The 26,910-nt window shown below is 47.6% G+C and overlaps 1 protein-coding gene across 31 annotated transcripts in view; it reads right to left on the reverse strand.

Annotated features, from left to right (window-relative positions):
- The window catches only part of LOC143934091 (neurexin-2-like), a 3,463,823-nt gene that overhangs the window by 152,094 nt on the left and 3,284,819 nt on the right, over positions 1 to 26,910 (reverse strand). The window lies entirely within an intron of this gene.

Below are 26,910 nucleotides of genomic sequence, written 5' to 3' on the forward strand. Positions count from 1 at the left end.
ATACATGAAGGGGCTTTCTAACTACAAAACCTTATATATGTTCCCCTCCACTCCATATAATTTAGCCTCTCAGTTTGTGCCTCATACTTAAAATAAATGTTTCAAATGTTACATCTCTTGACAAAAGAATATCACCACCCTCTGGAATTCTGAAATATAATTCTGAAATATAAATAGAATAAGAGGAGAGGCATGGCCGGGGATGGGGGGAGGTGTGACTGAATGAGGTTCTGAGTGGACATCCTGTGGAGAACTCCTGCTATCCTAACATGCTCCTGAGACGCCTTCTCTGATGATTGTGTCGGTGACCGGAGATAGCCGAGGCCATCGGTTACTAACTCAGCTGACTCAGCCGGGGACTCACAGAGGATTGGGAAGTGTCGGGAGATTACATCGTGGCTCAGCGTGGAGTGTGGCGGGTGGAGCGTGTAGAGAGTGGTGAGGGGGCTGCATCCTGCTTTATCCAGGCTCCCACTCAGTCTCTGGATCCTGGCCCGGCTTCTTCCTAGCTATAATGGCAGCATTCATTTGCATTAACTTGCATTAACCTGCATTTACCTGTACTAACCTGCTCTAGCCTGCTGTGTCCCTTGTTGCTGTCTCCCGGGTTCACAGCTCCTGAGGAGGCCAGCTGGTATCTATTATCCTGCATTATCCTGAGCCTGTACACCTGTTGGTTCATCAGTTGCTGGTAACCACTTGTGGTCTCATAAGGAGATTGGACAAAAGAAATTGGAAGAGACTGACCATACATCCTTTTGTGGATGGACGGCTGAGCTTCAGTTCCAGACCCAGTGGTGTGAGCAGTGGTCATCTTGCTACAGGTATTTTTTTTCTTGTGACTGAGCCCTATTACAGTGTAACTAAACTAAATATACTTGAGTACTGTACTGTACTTTAACTGCACCCCACAATAGTTGGTTTGAGACTCCTCAGCGGCCTTCATAGCTGAATATATAATTGGATCTTGAGCTATCTTTGGCTATTGATGTTATGCGATTTTTATTCGGATTCAGATTCCTCCTCTTTTTTTAGCCCATCTCAAACATTCAAATTGCCAGTGATAGTGATAAGGTTACTGGTAATAGGGCTTTAAATACTGCCTCTATCTCTTGGGACAACGAACGCTTTTTCATTTTTTTGTTTTGGCTGTGGATAGATGTCTCAGCCTCAGACTTGTTCAGTGACATTAAGTAAGCTAGTATCAGACTCAATTGAAGCAACTGTTATTTTCCCTACAAGGAAAGAAAAAATAGTAAACACAGGGATGACAACTACCACTACCTTAAAGCTATTTAATGATGCACCAACTACCCTTGTAGAAGATTCATTTTTGGCTGCAGCCATTATGGAGTGTAAAGAGACTCCTAAGGGGCAAAAGGATCTTATAGCTTCAGATGTTTCCCAGATCTGTCAGGACCTAGATGTGTTTAAAGCCAGGGTCTCTGAGGTAGAAAGTAGGGCCTCCACGTTGGAAGATTTGACTCAGTGTGACTCTAAACAGCTGAGGATACTGCAGCTACAGGTCAGATGACTGCAGGAACGGGCTATTGATACTGAAAATCGTCTTAGACTGAAAAATATTCACACTCTGGGTCTACCTGAAAGAGCTAAAGTGACAAAACCAAACAGAATTTGCAGAGCAATTTCATATTACTGTTTTGGGCCTGGATAATATGCCACCAACCTTGGCGGTGGAGCGGGCCCATAGAGTCCCAACAAAACTACCTAAACCGGGGGCTCCCTCTAGGCCCTTCTTATTACAACTACTGAATTATCAAGATAGAGATAGGGTCCTGGCTGCTAATAGGGCTAACAAGACATAGCTTTTGAAAACACTTATTATTACACTTATTATTTTTTCCGGATTATTCTCATGAAGTTCAGCAACACCGCAAGTCTTATATGGAGATCCGCAAGAGAATATGTGAAAAGAGTATACAGTTTAGCCTCCTTTCTCAGACCCCCAGGGTAAACATGTATTAGCTGTGTTTACATGGTTGTTAGTGTGTATGTACCGCCTCCTTTTGCAGGGACTGTTTTAGTCTCTTGTATGTATAAAAATGTCTTTGTATGGTCCAGCTAAATTATTGGTAATGGGAGACTTTAACGCTATATTTGACCCTGCTTTGGATAGACTAATTCCCCTTAAATATTTAATTGAAGAGCTCTCTACTTGGGCTCAGACCGTGGGATTGGTAGGAGCTTAGCGATGGAAAAACCCATTAACTAGATCATATTCCTGTTTTTCAACTTCTTATGAGACTGCTTCTTGTATAAATCTAGCCTTTGTTAATTTGGCTATATTAGCAGACATGGTAGAGGTCAAATATTTGCCTAGTGGGTTATCTGATCATTCTCTGCTAATGCTTACACTTTGCTTTCATCACTTTTGGGATGCAGCCCAGTGGAGATTAGGAACACCTTGGATTCCACATCAACAGATGTGGCTAATAAAATTCCGTCCCTCTTAGCAGAGTACTGGGAATTTAATGCAGGGTCTTCTACTTCAGTAATAACATGGAATGCCTTTAAGGCCTATACCAGATCCATCAGAGGCCAACTTTAACGCTTTACTCCATGGTAAACAAGTCCTGCATTTGCATATGTCTGAGGCTACGAGGATTAATTTATATAAAAATAAACTGAAATCCGTCAAGCAGGGGGATCATAATGGTCGGTTTTTGGCCATGATGGCTAAACATTAACAACCTAGTATTCCAATTTCGGAAATACGTATCCCATCAGGAGATATGGCTTCTACACAGCTCTACAGAGCTCTGCCGGACTCAATGAGTCATGCCAATATAGTCTTAATTTATAAGCCTCCAAAAGATCCGTCATCCTGTGCCTCATATAGGCCTATTGCTCTTTTGAATGTGAACATTAATATTTTGACAAAAACGTATCTCCCAACGACTATAATCAATGATGCCTAACATTATTGATCCAGACCAGACAGCGTTTATGGCCAGTAGGGCCACTGATATGAATTTGCAGAGATTCTTTACAAATATTCATGCTTCACATCTTAATGTAGGGTCTAGGGTTGTTGCTTCTTTAGATATAGAGAAGGCTTTTGATACTCTTGAATGGCCCTTTTTATGTACTCTGTAGAATGGACTTTCCAATGGTACTCATGAAATGGTTGCAGGTCTTATATAGACATCCCACAGCTGCAGTGAAAATGGGGGGGAGGGTTGTCAAATTCCTTCTAGTTATTTAGGGGAACTTGACAGGGCTGCTCTCTGTCTCTGGCCCTCTTCACTATTGCAATGGAGCCTGTGGCGGAGGCCCTCTGCGTGTCCCATAATATTAAGGGGCTGCAGATTGGTTGGTTGGAGGAGAGGGTAGCCTTGTATGCAGATGATCTTTTATTATTTCTGAATGATGCTGGACCCTCTCTTCAAGGGGCTTTACAGATATTGGACTGTTTTTCAACGGTTACTGGGCTGAAGGTAAATTGGACAAAGTTCTTGTTGTTTCCAATAGATACTGAGGCTTATATTAGAGGGTAGAGAATTTCAAGGGGGTAGAGAATTTCAAGTACTTAGGAGCTGTAGTCTCTTGCCAAGCTTCTGAATTTATCTTCTTGAATTTGACTCTGATCCTAGGAGATATTGAGTTAAAGTTGAAAATGTGGAAGTCTCTACCATTGTCCTTATTGGGATGTATTTATCTCCTAAAAATTAAAATTATACCCAAATTGATGTACCCTTTTAGACAGACACTCTCCTCAGTGGCTCTACAAAATTAAATCAACTTTTCTCATCCTTTCTATGGAGATCAAAGAACCCAAGATATAAATTGACCACCCTGATGCGCACTTGTGACCAAGGTGGTCTAGCTTTTCCAGATTTATATAAAAATATTTTTTAGCCACTCAGTTGGTTACGGTCGCAAGTCCAGATTTATCTAAGTCCTCTACTCAGTTGGAAGCAGTGATGGTAGGTTCTATAGATGCCCTTAAGATACTTGTATTGAGGGGACATAGGGCACCCTACCAGTTGACTGCTTCAATGCTCAACACTTTTCGAACTTGGGAAGCTGGCCTTAGATGTGAGCATTATCTTAAGGATGCAATCTCACCAAAATGCCCCCTTATGGTTTAATCCTAAACTTTCTCAATTTTATAAATTACCTGAGCCTGTTATATGGACTAAGTATAATATCAAATTATTCTCTCTGGTGGTCACTGATCGGAAACAGTCTACCTTTTACCTTCTACACTTACTTCAACTTTTAACCTGCCTAGTTCTCATTTATTTATATACTTTCAGCTTTTTCATATATTTCATGCCCAGTTTCCACAAGTTAGTTTAATTATACAATCCACTCTAGAATCAGTACTTAGTTCTGAATGTTTGGAGAGGTCCACCTCCAGATTATATTCTCATTTTACCTTAATTTCCCTCCTTCCATTGGAGGGTCTTAGAGCTAGGTGGATGCGAGACATACCGGATTTGGACTTAGAAAACTATAAGAGTGTGTTGAATTTCCCTCTGCGATCTTTGGTATCCTTGAGAGATCGCATGATTCAATCTAAATTGGTACATAGAGCATATATTACGCCACACAGACTTCAAAAGATAAATCCTGTGTGTTCATCCGAATGTTGGTGGTGTGGCGTGGCTCAGGGGGATTTTACACATATCTTCTGGACTTGCCCATATAGTTATTTTTTTGGGTGGAAGTGGTGGATTTGTAAAATTCTATCACTTCCGCTCCTTTACAGCTCTCGATGTTTGTAAGCTGGTTGGGTCTGGTGGAGGCCACTCGCCCTACAGTGCCAGAGTAAGTGTTCACTAACATTACATTATTTTATGCATGAAAAGCTATTGATTAACATCGGAAGAAACCCTCTTTTCTTACACTTTTATACTGGAAACAATTGGTAAATAATAATCTCCCACTATACAGAGACACCTACACGATTGGGGCTGCCCCAGTAACTTTGACAAAGATTGGGCAAAGTGGCTGGATAAGCCATATACAGGATTGTATGCCCATGAGGGTTATTGATCCATGGATTTAATATAGACATTTATATATATAGGATGGCTGGTACCACTGTGGTTAGAAGGGACTAAAGTCTAATTTTGTTATATTTGATGTGGATTAATATTTTATTTTGTTAAATAGGATGGTTTAGATCCTAGCCCAGTTAAAATACTCCTTCATTAATTATCTTTCTCTTTTTATTTTCTATTTTTGAATTGATGGCTGATATGTAATGTGACTGGATCTTGAACTTGCATTAATATTTTGCTTCAATGTGTATGAGGTTTTGTTTCGTCTTGTTTTGTCTGTTGTTTATTAAGGAAATAAATGAAAATAATTCAGAAAAAGAAAAAATATAATTCCCCATCATCCTGGCCATTGTGGAGTTGGGTGGGACTATTTCCCAACCCTCCCCTCTCCCTCCTGAACCTCTGCCACATAGAATACAATAGTGCATTGTTTCTCTACATTCAATAGCAAACAGCAAAATGTTTGCATAATGTGCACCACAAAAGCACAGAAATGGGTGTAAATGTGTCAAAATGCAGACAAAAACACCTCTCAACCACAACATTAGGTCAGAGGAAACATTCATTTGAAAAAAAAGAACTATGCAGAAAAATGCACAGAAACATGTAGAAAAACGCACAGAAACGCCTAAATATGCATGGAACCGTGTCAAAACGCAATAGATGGCAAGTACATTTTAGGTGCTAAAATTTTTAAGAAGTGGTGTTATGCCACAACCCATAAATGAACATAATTAGTAAGAGAGCTCCATGTGTGCCCAGACCTCAGCCACAGCAACTGCCAGGTAAATGTACAAATAAAAAAGGTTGGCAACTCTGTGTGGTATGCACTTAAAATCTCTTTTATTTAACCACTACAATACAGGGAACTTTCGCCCCCTTCCTTCCCAGCCCAATTTTCAGCTTTCAGCGCTATAGCGCTTTCAGTGACAATTGCGCAGTCATGCTACACTGTACCCAAATTAAATTTTTATCATTTTGTTCGCACAAATAGAGCTTTATTTTGGTGGTATTTATTCACGACTCCGTTTTTTATTTTTTGCGACATAAGCGCAAAAAAACGGAAATTTGGGGAAAAAAACAATATTTTCTTTTTTCTATTTTAAAAGAAATCCAATAAAATCAAATTTTGTCATGAATTTAAGCCAAAATGTATTCTGCTACATGTTTTTGGTAAAAAAAATTCCGTTAAGTGTATAATAATTGGTTTGTGTGATCACGAACATATGTACGCAAATGATCATGTACATATGTGTGCAGGTGATCACGTACATATGTGTGCAGATAATCATTGGGACATGTGATTTTAGTGGGACATATGTGGGGGACATGTTTTTATTATTAGTGACATGTGTTTTTATTATTTGGGGACATGTATGTTTTGGGGACATGTGTGGGGACATTGTGTTTATACTGTGTGGTGTGTTTACTGTGTGGTGATTTGTGTGTACACTAGACTGGTGATCAGTGAGTAAAAAGCTGTAAAAAACAGCTCATACTCACTGATCATCAGCCGGCTGCAGCAATCTGCTCTCCTCTCCTCAGTGATGACTTCTGTGTGAGGAGGGGAGGAGCCGATTGCCTAGCAACCGGCTGTTTGTTTACATCACATGACGGCCGTGATTGGACACGGCCGTCATGTGATCAGGAGGGCCAATCACAGAGCCCTCCTGCCGATCTGAGATGCGCCGTGTCCGGGTGACACGGGCGCATCGGGATCGCGCCGCTGCGCGGGCGCGCGCGCGATCCCGCTCCTCCTGATGGACGTTCCTGAACGTCCTATCAGGAGTAGATGGCTCCCACCCGGCCGTATATGTGCATTGGCTGGGTGGGAAGTGGTTAAGAACATTTCCAGCCTGAATTTAGAATGCCAATAATGAGGCTGCTATTTACTGCTCGTAAAACCATAACAATAAAATGTCTGTCTCCTAGCCCCCCTAGGTTTGGCTTCAGGTCAATATTTCCCTACTGAAAGAATAAAAAATTTACCAATGTAGGGTGTTAACCCAATAGATTGTTATGGGATCCGTGGCTAGCGGTACCAGGCTTAGCCCCCTTTTCCTTCCTACAGTATCAATAAGGCTACTGTAGCCTGGAATTGAGCTAAATACATTATACCCAAGGATAATTTCAGTGGCAGCCTGTCCATAAGGGGCACCTGGGTGCCCCTCCCCCCCCCCCCCTCCTGTAGTCACAAAAAAAAGAAAAAAAAGAAAAAAATTCAAATGGCCCCTTTAAGACATAAAAAAAAGTAATTTAACATAGTGTACTGCGGCACCGGACGCAGTGGGAAGCGCCATGTCTGCAATCTCGTCTTTTGTGGGCCTTTAACCTGCCTTGCGGCGCAATACAGAACGCCGATTATCTTCCTCCCATAAAATCACTGTGATTCTATTCTGTGATTTCAAATCTCGAGGTCACTTCCGGGAATTGTGAAGCAGATGAAAGACGGAAGTGACGTTGGCAGCCCAAGCGGAGCTGCAGCAAGCTGAGGGTGCCACATTCTGTGATGTTCTGTGGAGATATGTAACAATGCCCTTAATAAGCAATTTATAATGTCTTTTAAAATGCACCTCTTTACTCAGAGTCAGGTGGTTGAGCAATATCATCCATTTTTCATTTTGTATTTAGAATATTCTTAACACATGATGATGCTGTAATATCCATAAGTGTTGTGTCTTTTCATTTAGTGTGAGATATCCCCATTGGCGTTTGGCAGATGTGTCTGAACATAGAGATAAATGTCCTGGGTGCTGGGTGCTGTAAAAGAGCAGCTGCTTGTTATGCTGAAATTCAGAATGTTGTTACATGACACATGTCTTTGCTCTAGCAGTGTTTCCCTGAACCTACTAAGGGCTTTCCTCTTCTGGCAAATTCTTGTCAAACTGCCATGCGACTCAAAATCACCACTGCTAAAGTCATCCTGACTCTGCACTTTGTAATAAGTGAAAGGACTTTTTCAGGAAAGCAAAGAGGAACATGTAAGCAACAACAGCTCATAGCAATCTTGGAGAATTGAGGCAAAACAAGGCCTAATTTAATCAACAGGCACAAACGGCGTTTGAGACAGAACATGAGACATGAGACAGTATGTTTATTGGTGTAGTATTGTAGTATATTTGGGAGCAAAAGTACTATACCTTTGCACTAAGGAAATCCATGTCAAAAAGACAACTAAAATAGCTAAAAATAAAAAAGAATAGACCTGAAAATGCATGGCAACTTAGCTTCTCTTATCCTGAAGCTAAGGCTTCTTTCACACTGAAGCATTGCTGACGCTGGTGTTTTAGTGGCATCCTTTTAGTGGCGCTATTCGGCCACTAAATTGGAAGGGGCGCTTTAGGAGTGGTAAATACACCGCTCCTACAGCGCTCCAAAGATGCGGCTTGCAGGACTTTTTTGAAAGTCCTGCAAGCGCATCGTTCCAGTGTGAAAGCCCTCGTGCTTTCACATTAGAGACACAGGAGCAGCTGTTTCAGGGCGATTTGCAGGCACTATTTTTAGTGCTGTAGCACCTGCAAAGTCCCCCAGTGTCAAAGGGGTCTAACCTGTAAGTTCAACTAACTTCTAAAGCAGCACTAAATCTGCTATGGGTGCTCAGAGCTTTTCTTTGCCATGATGTGCAAGTATGCATAACATACTTTACACTCCTATGTGTTTCTTTGTCCATTGCCATTGACATCTTGTTCTGGTCATTTTCCAGGTCTGGTGTCTTCTCTCTTTGGCTATTTGGCAGGCACTGATTGTGTAAATGCAGCACATGCATGTAGGAGTTACTGTACATTGTCCTAGCATCTAGGCACTTAAGTACTTTTACACAGATACAGAAAGCAAAACACAAATGGCAACTGCTCTAATTAATTCATTATTGTTTTTTTTTTTAATAAGGTGCACATGGACAGAAAACACATGCTCAACCATCAATGTTTCCTGCTGCCTCCCCATAGTGGAGGTCTTCAGTTTGCTGGGATACTGAGATGTCTTTGCCCCTTTAGAGAGGAATATGTGGGCTCATACACAGCCACATGCGCCATACCCTATTCTAAATGTTTCATAAGACATATCCAACACCCAACATTTTCCAGCAAGATAATAAAAGGCCCTCATTAATATAATTACAGAAGAGGTCATTGTTAGCCTTTCAATGTTTTGAGGCTCAAAAATTAACTTATACACACTCTACATTAATGGAGGTGACATTCCTATGATATACCCAAACATTTGTGCACACCTGACTATCATTTCCCTTTCCGAAACCATAGGTTTAAATAGGGTGCTGGACTGAATTACAGCAATAATTGGGTAAGCCTTTCAACCAGATTCTGAAGTTGGTCTGTGGAAATTAGTGCCCAATTTAACTAAAAGACCATTTTGGGGTCAGGCACTAATGAGAAGACCTGGTTCACAATCAGTATTCTAATTCACACTAAAGGTGTTCAGTATGGTTGGGGGTCAGAGCTCTGTGCAGACCACTTCAGTTCCTCCACACCAAACGCCCCCCCTCCTGTAGTCACAGAAAAAAGTAAAAAAATGTAATGTAAAAAAAAAGTCCTTAACTAAGTGCACTGTGTTCGGGGCCTGTGCAGTGCACTATGGGAAGCGCCACGTCAATGCAATCACAAGATTGCAGACATGGCACTTAATTTGCAGGATTTTTACTTTTTTTTGCGTATCCACATTTTAAAACACAACTGTATGTATGCCAAGTTTGCAATAAGTACAGGCGATGGCAAGACTATGTGTTGTATGTATGTACTTCAATGTCTGCAGTAACCTCTGCCTATTGCTGTTTCCTGAGCACCTTTTTTGTTTCCTGTTTTTTTTTTCTTTGGTGAATGAGAAGTGTGGCTGGGCTGTGAGACAGATTGATGTGTCATTAGAGCCCGGTGTATAATGTAGAGCCTGGTATATGATATACAAAGCCCTGTGTATAATGTAGAGCCTAGTATATGATATGCAGAGCCCTGTGTATAATGTAGAGCCTGGTATATGATGTGCAGAGCCCTGTGTATAATGTAGAGCCTGGTATATGATGTGCAGAGCCCTATGTATAATATAGAGCCTGGTATATTATGTACAGAGCCCAGTGTATAATGTACAACCTGGTATATGATGTGCAAAGCCCTGTGTATAATGTTGAGCCTGGTATATGATGTACAGAGCCCTGTGTATAATGTAGAGCCTGGTATATGATGTACAGAGCCCCTTCCATCAGAATACCTCTTTCACATCAGAAGCTCCCCATGACATAAGAGTCACTCCTTTCACACCAGACATCCCCTATCACATCAGGATCCCCCTATCACATTAGAAGCCCCCTCAGCACATCCAAGAGCCACCCCTTCCCCCTGTATGTCAGAAGCCCCCATCATATCAGAGTTGCTGCAGACCGGGTAAAATCTTGTAGTGGGTCAGATGTCGTTCTCATGCCATAGTTTGGAGACCCCTAGTCTATACTGCCTTTCAAGTGTGCAATCTAAAGGGAAATACCCCAAAATAACAACTGATAGCTACTGTTTTTCTAAGATAAACGTCACATTTCTGGCTGTGTTTTTCATATGGCAATATTGAATAAACATGCATCCAGAACAGCTGGAAAAATGTGGTGATCAGATTGAAGCTACATAATGCACTTGTCCTCTGAAGTCTATTGCCACAGTATAAAAGCCAGCCAGGAACTCAGCACAGGGATGGGGGAACCCGTTAAAATGGGCACAGCAGCAGTACAGACCCGGGAACTCAGCACAGGCATGGTGGGAAACCCTCCTTATGGGTACAGTGAGGCTGCAATTGATGGGCACAGTTAGGCTGCATTTGATGAAATAGACACTTGCATTTGACAGCGCCATACCTATTTCTCTTTTAAACTTACCCATATTTTCATTTGACTCATAGGTATTGATCATTGTGGAATTTATTTTCAAAATAAGTGAAAATTCAGTTCCATCTTTGAAACTATTTCCTTTCACAAGACGTTCAGATGAAGAAAAAAAAAGAGGATAAAGGAGCTTGGACCACATCAACCCAAATTGCAAATTCAGCAGAGGTCAAGTGATCGTGGTCGAGTTTACACTCAAAATCTTTTCCACCACTTCTTAGAATAAATGGAGTTCACTGGCTGGATGTGATGTGACTCATGCCCATTATTGTTTTCCCTGTTTGCTATTCCAAAGTCTTGGCACCGACACACTGTGGATATCACCAGGGGTTAACGACCTAAAGCATCTCACTGAAAGTGCAAGTGGCATGAAACTACGCAAAGCCATCTTGACAATGTTATGAGGCTTGAGTTTTTTGGGAAGCATAGAATTGGTGAACAGCTAAATGCAGGCTATAGAATTGCCATTAGAAGACACAATGAAGAGATCACAAAAAATCGACACATCCTGTCTAGAATAATAGACTGTGTGAAATTTTGTGGTGCATTTGAGCTGGCTTTGAGTGGCCACGATGAGAGTGAGAGCTCCAATAATCCTGGGATATTCCGTGGTTTGGTCGATTTTGTTGCTTCTCTTGATGGAGTTTTGAAAGAGCACCTTGAGAATGCCACTGTTTTTAAAGGGAACTTCAAAAACTGTGCAGAACGAGCTGTTGGACTGTATGTTGTCTGTAGTGAAGGAGCACATTATTCAAGAAGCAAAGATCAGTGATTTCATCTCAATGCAGGCTGACGAGACCACTGATATTGCCACACAGTGCTAACTTGTGCTTGTACTGCGCTACATTGATGGCAAAAACAACATACAGGAGAGTTTTTTTTCGTTTATTCCTCTACATTCCGCTAATGCGGATTCCATCGCTACAGCACTACAAGAGCGTCTTGCTGTCATCCTTCCAGGGGATCAGGAACAAACTCATCTTCCAAGCATATGATGGAGCCAGTGTCAGGAACAGTGTTATTGCTTGGATCGCCTGCTTCTTTTCTTTCGCCATCAAAGGTTGCAGTTCTGGTGGTCACCAGCGGGTGTCTCCCAGACAATGGACACTCTAGTGATCTAGCTGCACCTGATGTGGAATTGCTGGGAGTATATAAGCCCGCCCTTCACTGAAGCTCAGTGCTTCAGAATTCCTTCCTGTAAGCCTTGTCCCTGCCTGATCTGTTGCCAGAAACCTGTTCCTGATCTGCTTCTTGCCCTGCCCTGTCCTGGACTCTGTTTCCTGTACCTGGTTCCTGAGACTTGTCCCCTGATTCCTGCCTTGGCTCCCCTTGCTTCTTCTTCCTCCACCTGGCCTCCTGTTCCCCTTGTCTCTCATCCCTGCCTTGTTATATATGTGTTCCCTTTCCGTGTGTATATATAGTTAGTTATTTAGGTTAGGGTTTTGGGGTTGCTGTGTATTATTTGCATTCTTGCTTGTTCATGGTTTGCTGTGTTTGGTTTGCACGTGTGTCTTTATCCTTAATATATATATATATATATATATATATATATATATATATATATTCACGTACCTTTGAGCCTGATTCCTTTAGTGCAGCCCATTGATCTGTTTACTCAGTGCCGGATGCCTGTGTTAGGCATCCCTCCCCATGACAGAATTCTGAAGCCATACTAACAGATCGGCTGCACTTGGGAATAGGGTCTGGACACTTGCTATTGCCAAGAAAAATGCATCTGGAAGATATCCTGTATCTTTCGCTTCTGGCAACAGATGACAGCCTTTAACCCCTCTGCTACTTTTAGGCTGCCTCCATCAGTTCCATTGAATATCCCCTCAAAATCTGCTCCCTCTGTTTTACCATCCATCCGCTCTTCGCTCTTACCAGCTGCATCCACTACCTACAGCCCTGTACCCACATACAAATCTTCAGTTGCTAAAACCAAAAAGAAACTGAAGTTTTTCCCAACCCATACCATTCCGTCATCACCTACCTGCCTCCATGTCTGATGTTTCAATGCCTGCTGTTCAGCCTGTTGTGCCAGTGTCTCTGCCTGTTGTCCAGTCTGATGTCCTGGCCTTCCAGTCTGATGCCTCCCAGTCTGATGCCTTCCAGTCTGATGTCCCGGCCTTCCAGCCTGACGCCTTCCAGTCTGATGTCCCGGCCTTCCAGCCTGACGCTTTCCAGTCTGATGTCCCGGGCTTCCAGCCTGACGCCTTCCAGTTTGATGTCCAGGCCTTCCAGCCTGACGCCTTCCAGCCTGATGTCCCGGCCTTCCAGCCCGACGCATTCCAGCCTGATGCCCCGGCCTTCCAGCCTGACGCCTTCCAGCCTGATGTGCCTGACATCCCAGTGCCTGCTTTCCAGCCTGACGTCCCAGTGCCTGCTGTCCAGCGTGCCGTCCCTGCTTTCCAGCCTGATGTGCCGCTGCCTGCCTTCAGGTCCGATGTGCCAGCTTCCCGGTCCGATGTGCCAGCTTCCCGGTCCGATGTGCTTCTGTCGCCTGCCCAGCCAGAGGTGTTCCTGTCTACTTCCCAGCCAGAGGTGTTCCTGTCTGCTGCCCAGCCAGAGGTGTTGGCTTCCCATCGTGATGTGCCTCTGCCAGCTTTCCAGCGTGATGTGCCTCTGCCAGCTTCCCAGCGTGATGTGCCTCTGCCAGCTTCCCAGCATGATGTGCCTCTGCCAACTTCCCAGTGTGATGTGCCTCTGTTAGCTTCCCAGCCTGATGTGCCTCTGCCAGCTTCCCAGCCTGATGACCCAGAGCTCGCTGCCCAGCCTGATGACCCAGAGCTCGCTGCCCAGCCTGATGACCCGGTGCTTGCTGCCCAGCCTGATGACCCAGTGCTCGCTGCCCAGCCTGATGACCCGGTGCTCGCTGCCCAGCCTGATGACCCGGTGCTCGCTGCCCAGCCTGATGACCCGGTGTTCACTACCCAGCCTGATGACCCGGTGCTTGCTGCCAAGCCTACTGCCCAGCCTGATGACCCAGTGTTTGCTGCCCAGCCTGATGACCCGGTGTTTGCTGCCAAGCCTACTGCCCAGCCTGATGACCCAGTGCTTGCTGCCCAGCCTGATGACCCGGTGCTTGCTGCCAAGCCTACTGCCCAGTCTGATGACCCGGAGCCTGCTGCCCAGCCAGATAACCCGAAGCATGTTGACTTGCCTGTTTTTCTTTCCAGATCTAAACTTCCAGACCCTGGTGGTGGGATACATGTCCTATTGTCGGACTTGGGTGGCACGCCTCCCAGTAGGTTAAGAGACTCTGGCCGGAGAGCGCAAAGAAGTCCGCAGTCACAGGGGAGACTTTTCGGCACTTTTCCACATTTACATGCACTGTCAGATCAAGGGCAGAATGGAGTGTCCGGGGGCCACTCCTTAGGGGGGGGGGACTGTCAGGAACAGTGTTATTGCTTGGATCGCCTGCTGGTGTCACTGTTTTTTTCGCCATCAAAGGTTGCAGTTCTGGTGGTCACCAGTGGGTGTCTCCCAGACAATGGACACTCTAGTGATCTAGCTGCACCTGATGTGGAATTGCTGGCAGTATATAAGCCCACCCTTCACTGAGGCTCAGTGCTTCAGAATTCCTTCCTGTAAGCCTTGTCCCTGCCTGATCTGTTGCCAGAAACCTGTTCCTGATCTGCTTCCTGCCCTGCCCTGTTTCCTGTACCTGGTTCCTGAGACTTGTCCCGATTCCTGCCTTGGCTCCCCTTGCTTCTGCTTCCTCCACCTGGCCTCCTGTTCCCCTTGTCTCTCATCCCTGCCTTGTTATATATGTGTTCCCTTTCCATGTGTATATATAGTTAGTTAGGTTAGGGTTTTGGGGTATTATTTGCATTCTTGCTTGTTCATGGTTTGCTGTGTTTGGTTTGCACGTGTGTCTTTATCCTTAATAAATATATATATATATATATATATATATATATATATATATATATATATATATATACTTACCTTTGAGCCTGATTCCTTTAGTGCAGCCCATTGATCAGTTTACTCAGTGCTGGATGCCTGTGTTAGGCATCCCTCCCCATGACAGCCAGCGTGATGAGGGGTGCCACTTCAGGGGTTCAAAAGAAGATTCAGGATTAGTGATGGACGAACTTCCGACGGGACGTTTCGCGAACGCGAAACGCGAACGGACACAAACGTTCGCGAAAACGACCGTTCGCCGCGGGCTCCATTGACTTCAATGGGAGGCGAATTTCGCAAACCTTTAGGTCGAATTTGCGGCCACGGGGTAATTATTAGGGGGTAGCACGTAGTCCCACCACCTGGACAATAGCATAATACATGTATGAGGTGAATTTGGGATCGATAACTACAAGCATTTTTTTTTTATTTGGGAAATTGTTCTGACAATTCAGGACTATGGAGCTAATGAAGGCAATGGAGGAGAGGGAAGGTCAGGGACCAGGGTAGGCAAACAAGAGGGTGCAGGAGATACAGAGCACTGACAGCAGCACCGTAATACAGAGCACTGACATCAGCACCGTGACATACAGCGCTGACAGCAGCTCCGTGACATACAGCGCTGACAGCAGCTCCGTGACATACAGCGCTGACAGCAGCTCCGTGACATACAGCGCTGACAGCAGCTCCGTGACATACAGCGCTGACAGCAGCTCCGTGACATACAGCGCTGACAGCAGCACCGTGACATACAGCGCTGACAGCAGCTCCGTGACATACAGCGCTGACAGCAGCTCCGTGACATACAGCGCTGACAGCAGCTCCGTGACATACAGCACTGACAGCAGCTCCGTGACATACAGCGCTGACAGCAGCTCCGTGACATACAGCGCTGACAGCAGCACCGTGACATACAGCGCTGACAGCAGCTCCGTGACATACAGCGCTGACAGCAGCTCCGTGACATACAGCGCTGACAGCAGCTCCGTGACATACAGCGCTGACAGCAGCTCCGTGACATACAGCGCTGACAGCAGCTCCGTGACATACAGCGCTGACAGCAGCACCGTGACATACAGCGCTGACAGCAGCTCCGTGACATACAGCGCTGACAGCAGCTCCGTGACATACAGCGCTGACAGCAGCTCCGTGACATACAGCACTGACAGCAGCTCCGTGACATACAGCGCTGACAGCAGCTCCGTGACATACAGCGCTGACAGCAGCACCGTGACATACAGCGCTGACAGCAGCTCCGTGACATACAGCGCTGACAGCAGCTCCGTGACATACAGCGCTGACAGCAGCTCCGTGACATACAGCGCTGACAGCAGCTCCGTGACATACAGCGCTGACAGCAGCTCCGTGACATACAGCGCTGACAGCAGCTCCGTGACATACAGCGCTGACAGCAGCTCCGTGACATACAGCGCTGACAGCAGCTCCGTGACATACAGCGCTGACAGCAGCTCCGTGACATACAGCGCTGACAGCAGCTCCGTGACATACAGCGCTGACAGCAGCTCCGTGACATACAGCGCTGACAGCAGCTCCGTGACATACAGCGCTGACAGCAGCACCGTAAGCAGCCCCAGGAGGAAGTCAGCACAGCACAGGGATGGTGTGATCCCCTCATAATAAGAACCCCCAGGAGGAAGTCAGCACAGCACAGGGATGGTGGGAGCCCCTCATAATAAGAACACCCAGGAGGAAGTCAGCACAGCACAGGGATGGTGGGAACCCCTCATAATAAGCAGCCCCAGTAGAAATATGACACCGCTCAACCTCTTCAAAGAGGAGGGTAGGGGCATATAGTACGGTGTGCTTTTTTGGGTCAGGGAAGTGAGCCAAATGAATTAAGAAGGTCTGTGTGCTTGATTCCAAAAATTGTTTATAGACATATACATGGTCTACTGATCACATGTGTTGAATTCCTCCGAGATCCATGCCTCATTCATTTTTAGAAATGTGAGGTAGTTAACACTGTGGTGAGCTAGGCGAGTACGCTTATCGGTCACAATCCCCCCTGCTGCGCTGAACGTCCTTTCGGACAGGACACTGGATGAGGGGCAAGCCAACAGTTCGATTGCAAATTGGGCAAGCTCTGGCCAGAGGTCAAGCCTGCCCACCCAGTAGTCTAGGGGTTCATCACTCCTCAGAGCGTCCACATCGGCCGTTAACCCAATGTAGTCGGACACCTGACGGTCTAGGCGTTCCCTGATGCTGGATCCGGATGACACCTGTCGATGGGTCGGCTGAAAGAATGACCTCATATCCGAAGTCACCAACACATCTTCAAACCGGCCTCTTCTTGCAGGCGCTGTTGGATTGGTACCCGCAAATCCTTCTCTGGGAGTGGGAATTGCTCCTCTGCCAGCGCACGCAAAAGCAGAATGCAGCATTTCTCGAAGCAAGGCCTGGAAGTGCTGCATTCTGACAGCCCTCTGCGACGGCGGTAACATTTCCGCCATTTTGTGTTTGTACCGGGGGTCTAAGTACGTTGCCACCCAGTACTGGTCCTTGACCCTCATGCTTTTTATACGGGGGTCCCTATTAAAACACTGGAGCATGAAGGCCCCCATTTGCACTAAAGTGGAAGCGGTGTGGTGGCCTGGCTCCTGCTCATCATCCAGGATAATGTCGTCCTCTTCATTCTCCTCTCCCCATCCTCGCACAACAGGGATCCCAGAAAGGTTTAAAGCATGCTCTTCTTGCTCCTGCTCATCCGCCCCGGCACCATCCTCCTCTGACTCCTCATCAGACTCCTGTTGTTGACTTGTCTCAGATAGAGTAGCCCCCCCTGGGAATTCATCCAGCATTGCGACTTCCTCATCTTCCCGCTCCTGCTCCTCCACAGCCTGATCAATGACACGACGCAATGCACGCTCCAGAAAGAAGGCATAAGGTACCATGTCACTGATGGCGCCATGGCTGCGACTGACCAGTTTGGTGATCTCCTCAAATGGCCGCAGAAGTCTGCATGTGTCGCGCATGAGCAGCCACTGGCGCGGTGAAAAAAAACCCAGCTCCCCAGAACCGTTTCTTTCGCAGAGTTCATACAGGTAGACGTTAACTGCACGTTTCTGCTGGAGCAGCCTATCAAGCATATAGAAGGTTGAGTTCCATCGCGTCGGGCAATCGCAAATAAGACGTCTGACCGGCAGATGGTGTCGCCGCTGAATGTCAGCAAGGCGAGCCATGGCCGTGTAAGATCTTCTGAAATGGGCCGAGATTTTCCTTGCCTGCCGCAAGATGTCCTGGACCCCAGGGTATTTGACAAGGAATCGCTGCACGACCAAGTTTAAGACGTGTGCCATGCACGGCACGTGCGTGATTTTGCCCTGTTTCAATGCGCTAAGCAGATTGGCACCGTTGTCACACACCACTTTACCAACTGTCAAATTGAGCGGTGTTAGCCACTCATCTGCCTGTGAACGCAAAGCTGAAAGGAGTGCCGGGCCAGTGTGGCTCTTTGCTTCCAGGCACAACAGACGCAGCACGGCATGGCAACGTCTCACCTGGCATGTGGAATAGGTTCTGGGGAGCTTGGGCGGTGCAGTGGAAGAGACGCTAGCAGCGGAAAAGGAGGAGGCAGCTGAGGAGGAGAGGGAGGAGGATGGAGTAGGAGGAGGAGAAGAAGAGTCAGGCCTGCATGCAATCCGTGGCGGTAAAACCAAATCTACACGGGTGCCACGGGTTACATGCTTGACGGCCGTCAGAAGGTTCACCCAGTGGGCAGTAAAACTGATATACCTTCCCTGCCCGTGTTTGCTAGACCACGTGTCTGTGGTCAGATGTATCTTGGCACCGACACTGTGTGCCAGAGATACATTCACTTGCCGCTGAACATGGCCATATAGCTCTGGGATGCCCTTCTCTGAGAAATACTTCCTTCCTGGGACCTTCCATTGTGGTGTTCCAATGGCCACAAATTTGCGAAAGGCCTCCGAGTCCACCAGTTTATATGGCAGTAGTTGGCGGGCTATGAGTTCTGACAAGCCAGCCGCCAACCGTTGGGCAAGAGGGTTATCCGGCGTCATCATTTTTTTACGCTCAAACATTAGGCCCACGGAAGCCTGCCTTTTTGCAGAAAAATGTGAGCTTGGCGTGATGGAAGGTGGAGTGGAGGACAATTGTGAGGAGAGAGGAGAAGGAGAAGTAGAAGACGAGGCTGGACGGTGAGAGCCTGCAGTGTGGCTTTGTGTGTTCCGTTGCTCCCACTGGGCTCGGTGATGGCTGCTCATGTGCCTTCTTAAGGCGGTCGTCCCTAGGTGAGTATTGGGCTTACCGCGACTAACGCGTTGACTGCAAAGATTGCAGATGGCAACGCTATTGTCAGCAGCGGACACGTTAAAAAAAGCCCACACTGCGGAGCCATGTGCCGGTGTCCTGGGAGCGCCAGATGTGACCGTACATGGTCGATGACTCGCTCCTGATACATTTGCAGTCTGCTTTGTCCCTGCTGTGCAATGTAAGTCATTGCTGCTTCTCCTCCCTATCTGCTGGTCCATATCTCCCTCTGAACTCCCCTCCTCTTCCTCTCTTGTGGGCACCCACGTGACATCACTAGACACGTCATCATCAACGTCACCTTCCCCACCGCTATAAGTAGAGTAGGCAGCAACACCGGGGACCAACCTCCTCCTTGGGCTGATCTGGGTACTGGCGTCAGACTGCTGAGTAGCGCTTGTTGCTACCTCCTCTTCCTGATCCAATACCAAGAGTGGCTGCGCATCAGAAATGTCCTCTTGATATGGATCGGAAAATAATTCCAGTGACTCAAGCGGAAGGTATGTGGTGGTGGTGGTGGTGGTCGTGTTGTTGGTGGTAGTGTCTTTGGGGGTGCACATAGCAGAGAGTGAAGAAGAGGGTGCAGATCGAGAGGATGAGGAGGGTGCAGAAGAGTAAGGCTGAGCGAGCCACTCAACCAAGTCTGGTGCATCCTTTAAAGTAATTGAACGCACCTTCTGCAACTTCCCACTTTGGCTCAAGCCTGTTGCTCCTGCCCTACCCCTACCACCCCTGCGGAAGGGCCTGCCTCTTCCTCTGCATGTCATTTTTTAAATGACCCTGTGACAAAACTCTTAGTCCCTATACCGCTGAAGGACTGCTGCAGTATAGGTGAGCGGTCAGCAGTGGTGCACGTCAACCCTATCTATTGTGGACCTATAGCGGTCCTTACAGAACAGCAGACTGTACCGCACTCAAGCCTATGTACCGTAGCACCCTATACCAAGTTACCAGTCCTTATAAGAACTTTTGTGGAACAAGCAGGTTGTGTGTTAGTGATTAGCAGACTGTACGTCAGTCCCTATACCAATGAAGGACTGCTGCAGTATAGGGCAGCGGTCAGCAGTAGTGCACGGCAACCCTATGTATTGTGGACCGATAGCGGTCCTTACAGAACAGCAGACTGTACCGCACTCAAGCCTATGTACCGTAGCACCCTATACCAAGTTACCAGTCCTTATAAGAACTTTTGTGGACCAAGCAGGTTGTGTATTAGTGTTTAGCAGACTGTACGTCAGTCCCTATACCGCTGAAGGACTGCTGCAGTATAGGGCAGCGGTCAGCAGTGGTGCACGTCAACCCTATCTATTGTGGACCGATAGCGGTCCTTACAGAACAGCAGACTGTACCGCACTCAAGCCTATGTACCGTAGCACCCTATACCAAGTTACCAGTCCTTATAAGAACTTTTGTGGACCAAGCAGGTTGTGTATTAGTGTTTAGCAGACTGTACGTCAGTCCCTATACCGCTGAAGGACTGCTGCAGTATAGGGCAGCGGTCAGCAGTGGTGCACGTCAACCCTATCTATTGTGGACCGATAGCGGTCCTTACAGAACAGCAGACTGTACCGCACTCAAGCCTATGTACCGTAGCACCCTATACCAAGTTACCAGTCCTTATAAGAACTTTTGTGGAACAAGCAGGTTGTGTGTTAGTGATTAGCAGACTGTACGTCAGTCCCTATACCAATGAAGGACTGCTGCAGTATAGGGCAGCGGTCAGCAGTAGTGCACGGCAACCCTATGTATTGTGGACCGATAGCGGTCCTTACAGAACAGCAGACTGTACCGCACTCAAGCCTATGTACCGTAGCACCCTATACCAAGTTACCAGTCCTTATAAGAACTTTTGTGGACCAAGCAGGTTGTGTATTAGTGTTTAGCAGACTGTACGTCAGTCCCTATACCGCTGAAGGACTGCTGCAGTATAGGGCAGCGGTCAGCAGTGGTGCACGTCAACCCTATGTATTGTGGACCGATAGCGGTCCTTACAGAACAGCAGACTGTAACGCACTCAGGCCTATGTACCGTAGCACCCTATACCAAGTTACCAGTCCTTATAAGAACTTTTGTGGACCAAGCAGGTTGTGTGTTAGTGATTAGCAGACTGTACGTCAGTCCCTATACCAATGAAGGACTGCTGCAGTATAGGGCAGCGGTCAGCAGTAGTGCACGGCAACCCTATGTATTGTGGACCGATAGCGGTCCTTACAGAACAGCAGACTGTAACGCACTCAGGCCTATGTACCGTAGCACCCTATACCAAGTTACCAGTCCTTATAAGAACTTTTGTGGACCAAGCAGGTTGTGTGTTAGTGATTAGCAGACTGTACGTCAGTCCCTATACCAATGAAGGACTGCTGCAGTATAGGGCAGCGGTCAGCAGTAGTGCACGGCAACCCTATGTATTGTGGACCGATAGCGGTCCTTACAGAACAGCAGACTGTACCGCACCCAAGCCTATGTACCGTAGCACCCTAGACAGACCAAGTTACCAGTCCTGATAAAGAGCTTTGTGGAACAAGTGAGTTGTGAATGATTAGCAGACTGCAGCAGAAGGGCAGCAGTCAAGTATAATATTCTTTCTATATTTGGAAGAAAGAATATTATACGTGTACAAGCCTATTACCGTACCACTGATACCAGTCCTGAAAAGAACCTTTGTGGAACTAATAGTAACAGCAAGTCTTTAAAATTATCCTCACTGCCTGACACACTGCTTCCTGCCTGTCCCTATACAAATTGGCAAAAAAGAGTAGGCTGGAACGATTAGCTGGAACAGCTCTTTTGTGGACCTGATAGTAACAGCTAATGATGATGATGATGATGATGATGAAGAAAGACTAATCTGGCTGAGCTGTCCCTAAAATAGCAGCATACAGCGCTCTGTCCCTTTATCTAAACTGACAAAAGAAACTCAGGCTGCTGACCTAACACCTATACCAGTCCTGAAAAGAACTTTTGTGTACCAAATAGCTAGCGTTTTCTCTGTCCCTACTCCACACAGGATCCTTTCCCTACAGTGACAGAAGAAAGAATGTAAAATGGCCACCGGATCGGGTGTATTTATAGGTTAGGGGGAATGTCCAAGTGTCCATGAGCTGTCATGTCTCAATTGGTTGTCCTGTAACACATGATAAACGTGTCACGAAAGGTTAAAGTTCTTGTATACATTAAACACGTAAGTCCGCCGGGGCGAACGACGGAAAAAGGCGTTCGAACCCGCGGACGGCGAAAGTCGGAAATTCGCCGCGAAACGACCGCCGGGCGAACCGTTCGGCCATCACTATTCAGGATATTTACCCAAATGCCCATTACATCCACTGCTATGCACATCAGCTCAATCTGATGCAACAGGCCACTTCTCAAATGCCCAAAGTGAGACTTTTTTTTGCAAACCTTTGAGGATTTGCCAGCTTTTTTGTGAGATCACCCAAGTGCACAGATGTACTTGATAAAGTAGTTGCCCATAGACTACTGACATCAAGCAGTGTCAGATGGAACTTCCACAGCCGTGCCATCAATAGAGTGTTTGAGCACAGAGAAGACCTCATCCACTGTTTTGAAACCATGTGAGACTCAGGTGACTTTGACCCTGTTATCATGAGAGAGGCAGCAGGCTTTGCCGTGCTGCTGGAGGATCAGGATTTAAAAAATTTTCTTACAATTTTCCACATCATCATGACGCATGTGACCTCCTCTATAGTGATGGACGAACTTCCGACGGGACGTTTCGCGAACGCGAAACGCGAACGGACACAAACGTTCGCGAAAACGACCGTTCGCCGCGGGCTCCATTGACTTCAATGGGAGGCGAATTTCGCAAACCTTTAGGTCGAATTTGCGGCCACGGGGTAATTATTAGGGGGTAGCACGTAGTCCCACCACCTGGACAATAGCATAATACATGTATGAGGTGAATTTGGGATCGATAACTACAAGCATTTTTTTTTTATTTGGGAAATTGTTCTGACAATTCAGGACTATGGAGCTAATGAAGGCAATGGAGGAGAGGGAAGGTCAGGGACCAGGGTAGGCAAACAAGAGGGTGCAGGAGATACAGAGCACTGACAGCAGCACCGTAATACAGAGCACTGACATCAGCACCGTGACATACAGCGCTGACAGCAGCTCCGTGACATACAGCGCTGACAGCAGCTCCGTGACATACAGCGCTGACAGCAGCTCCGTGACATACAGCGCTGACAGCAGCTCCGTGACATACAGCGCTGACAGCAGCTCCGTGACATACAGCGCTGACAGCAGCACCGTGACATACAGCGCTGACAGCAGCTCCGTGACATACAGCGCTGACAGCAGCTCCGTGACATACAGCGCTGACAGCAGCTCCGTGACATACAGCACTGACAGCAGCTCCGTGACATACAGCGCTGACAGCAGCTCCGTGACATACAGCGCTGACAGCAGCACCGTGACATACAGCGCTGACAGCAGCTCCGTGACATACAGCGCTGACAGCAGCTCCGTGACATACAGCGCTGACAGCAGCTCCGTGACATACAGCGCTGACAGCAGCTCCGTGACATACAGCGCTGACAGCAGCTCCGTGACATACAGCGCTGACAGCAGCACCGTGACATACAGCGCTGACAGCAGCTCCGTGACATACAGCGCTGACAGCAGCTCCGTGACATACAGCGCTGACAGCAGCTCCGTGACATACAGCACTGACAGCAGCTCCGTGACATACAGCGCTGACAGCAGCTCCGTGACATACAGCGCTGACAGCAGCACCGTGACATACAGCGCTGACAGCAGCTCCGTGACATACAGCGCTGACAGCAGCTCCGTGACATACAGCGCTGACAGCAGCTCCGTGACATACAGCGCTGACAGCAGCTCCGTGACATACAGCGCTGACAGCAGCTCCGTGACATACAGCGCTGACAGCAGCTCCGTGACATACAGCGCTGACAGCAGCTCCGTGACATACAGCGCTGACAGCAGCTCCGTGACATACAGCGCTGACAGCAGCTCCGTGACATACAGCGCTGACAGCAGCTCCGTGACATACAGCGCTGACAGCAGCTCCGTGACATACAGCGCTGACAGCAGCTCCGTGACATACAGCGCTGACAGCAGCACCGTAAGCAGCCCCAGGAGGAAGTCAGCACAGCACAGGGATGGTGTGATCCCCTCATAATAAGAACCCCCAGGAGGAAGTCAGCACAGCACAGGGATGGTGGGAGCCCCTCATAATAAGAACACCCAGGAGGAAGTCAGCACAGCACAGGGATGGTGGGAACCCCTCATAATAAGCAGCCCCAGTAGAAATATGACACCGCTCAACCTCTTCAAAGAGGAGGGTAGGGGCATATAGTACGGTGTGCTTTTTTGGGTCAGGGAAGTGAGCCAAATGAATTAAGAAGGTCTGTGTGCTTGATTCCAAAAATTGTTTATAGACATATACATGGTCTACTGATCACATGTGTTGAATTCCTCCGAGATCCATGCCTCATTCATTTTTAGAAATGTGAGGTAGTTAACACTGTGGTGAGCTAGGCGAGTACGCTTATCGGTCACAATCCCCCCTGCTGCGCTGAACGTCCTTTCGGACAGGACACTGGATGAGGGGCAAGCCAACAGTTCGATTGCAAATTGGGCAAGCTCTGGCCAGAGGTCAAGCCTGCCCACCCAGTAGTCTAGGGGTTCATCACTCCTCAGAGCGTCCACATCGGCCGTTAACCCAATGTAGTCGGACACCTGACGGTCTAGGCGTTCCCTGATGCTGGATCCGGATGACACCTGTCGATGGGTCGGCTGAAAGAATGACCTCATATCCGAAGTCACCAACACATCTTCAAACCGGCCTCTTCTTGCAGGCGCTGTTGGATTGGTACCCGCAAATCCTTCTCTGGGAGTGGGAATTGCTCCTCTGCCAGCGCACGCAAAAGCAGAATGCAGCATTTCTCGAAGCAAGGCCTGGAAGTGCTGCATTCTGACAGCCCTCTGCGACGGCGGTAACATTTCCGCCATTTTGTGTTTGTACCGGGGGTCTAAGTACGTTGCCACCCAGTACTGGTCCTTGACCCTCATGCTTTTTATACGGGGGTCCCTATTAAAACACTGGAGCATGAAGGCCCCCATTTGCACTAAAGTGGAAGCGGTGTGGTGGCCTGGCTCCTGCTCATCATCCAGGATAATGTCGTCCTCTTCATTCTCCTCTCCCCATCCTCGCACAACAGGGATCCCAGAAAGGTTTAAAGCATGCTCTTCTTGCTCCTGCTCATCCGCCCCGGCACCATCCTCCTCTGACTCCTCATCAGACTCCTGTTGTTGACTTGTCTCAGATAGAGTAGCCCCCCCTGGGAATTCATCCAGCATTGCGACTTCCTCATCTTCCCGCTCCTGCTCCTCCACAGCCTGATCAATGACACGACGCAATGCACGCTCCAGAAAGAAGGCATAAGGTACCATGTCACTGATGGCGCCATGGCTGCGACTGACCAGTTTGGTGATCTCCTCAAATGGCCGCAGAAGTCTGCATGTGTCGCGCATGAGCAGCCACTGGCGCGGTGAAAAAAAACCCAGCTCCCCAGAACCGTTTCTTTCGCAGAGTTCATACAGGTAGACGTTAACTGCACGTTTCTGCTGGAGCAGCCTATCAAGCATATAGAAGGTTGAGTTCCATCGCGTCGGGCAATCGCAAATAAGACGTCTGACCGGCAGATGGTGTCGCCGCTGAATGTCAGCAAGGCGAGCCATGGCCGTGTAAGATCTTCTGAAATGGGCCGAGATTTTCCTTGCCTGCCGCAAGATGTCCTGGACCCCAGGGTATTTGACAAGGAATCGCTGCACGACCAAGTTTAAGACGTGTGCCATGCACGGCACGTGCGTGATTTTGCCCTGTTTCAATGCGCTAAGCAGATTGGCACCGTTGTCACACACCACTTTACCAACTGTCAAATTGAGCGGTGTTAGCCACTCATCTGCCTGTGAACGCAAAGCTGAAAGGAGTGCCGGGCCAGTGTGGCTCTTTGCTTCCAGGCACAACAGACGCAGCACGGCATGGCAACGTCTCACCTGGCATGTGGAATAGGTTCTGGGGAGCTTGGGCGGTGCAGTGGAAGAGACGCTAGCAGCGGAAAAGGAGGAGGCAGCTGAGGAGGAGAGGGAGGAGGATGGAGTAGGAGGAGGAGAAGAAGAGTCAGGCCTGCATGCAATCCGTGGCGGTAAAACCAAATCTACACGGGTGCCACGGGTTACATGCTTGACGGCCGTCAGAAGGTTCACCCAGTGGGCAGTAAAACTGATATACCTTCCCTGCCCGTGTTTGCTAGACCACGTGTCTGTGGTCAGATGTATCTTGGCACCGACACTGTGTGCCAGAGATACATTCACTTGCCGCTGAACATGGCCATATAGCTCTGGGATGCCCTTCTCTGAGAAATACTTCCTTCCTGGGACCTTCCATTGTGGTGTTCCAATGGCCACAAATTTGCGAAAGGCCTCCGAGTCCACCAGTTTATATGGCAGTAGTTGGCGGGCTATGAGTTCTGACAAGCCAGCCGCCAACCGTTGGGCAAGAGGGTTATCCGGCGTCATCATTTTTTTACGCTCAAACATTAGGCCCACGGAAGCCTGCCTTTTTGCAGAAAAATGTGAGCTTGGCGTGATGGAAGGTGGAGTGGAGGACAATTGTGAGGAGAGAGGAGAAGGAGAAGTAGAAGACGAGGCTGGACGGTGAGAGCCTGCAGTGTGGCTTTGTGTGTTCCGTTGCTCCCACTGGGCTCGGTGATGGCTGCTCATGTGCCTTCTTAAGGCGGTCGTCCCTAGGTGAGT

The sequence above is a fragment of the Lithobates pipiens genome, unplaced genomic scaffold (assembly GCF_037356315.1).
Source record: "Lithobates pipiens isolate NorthernLeopardFrog02 unplaced genomic scaffold, aLitPip1_a1.2 Scaffold_10, whole genome shotgun sequence".
Taxonomy (NCBI): Eukaryota; Metazoa; Chordata; class Amphibia; order Anura; family Ranidae; genus Lithobates; species Lithobates pipiens.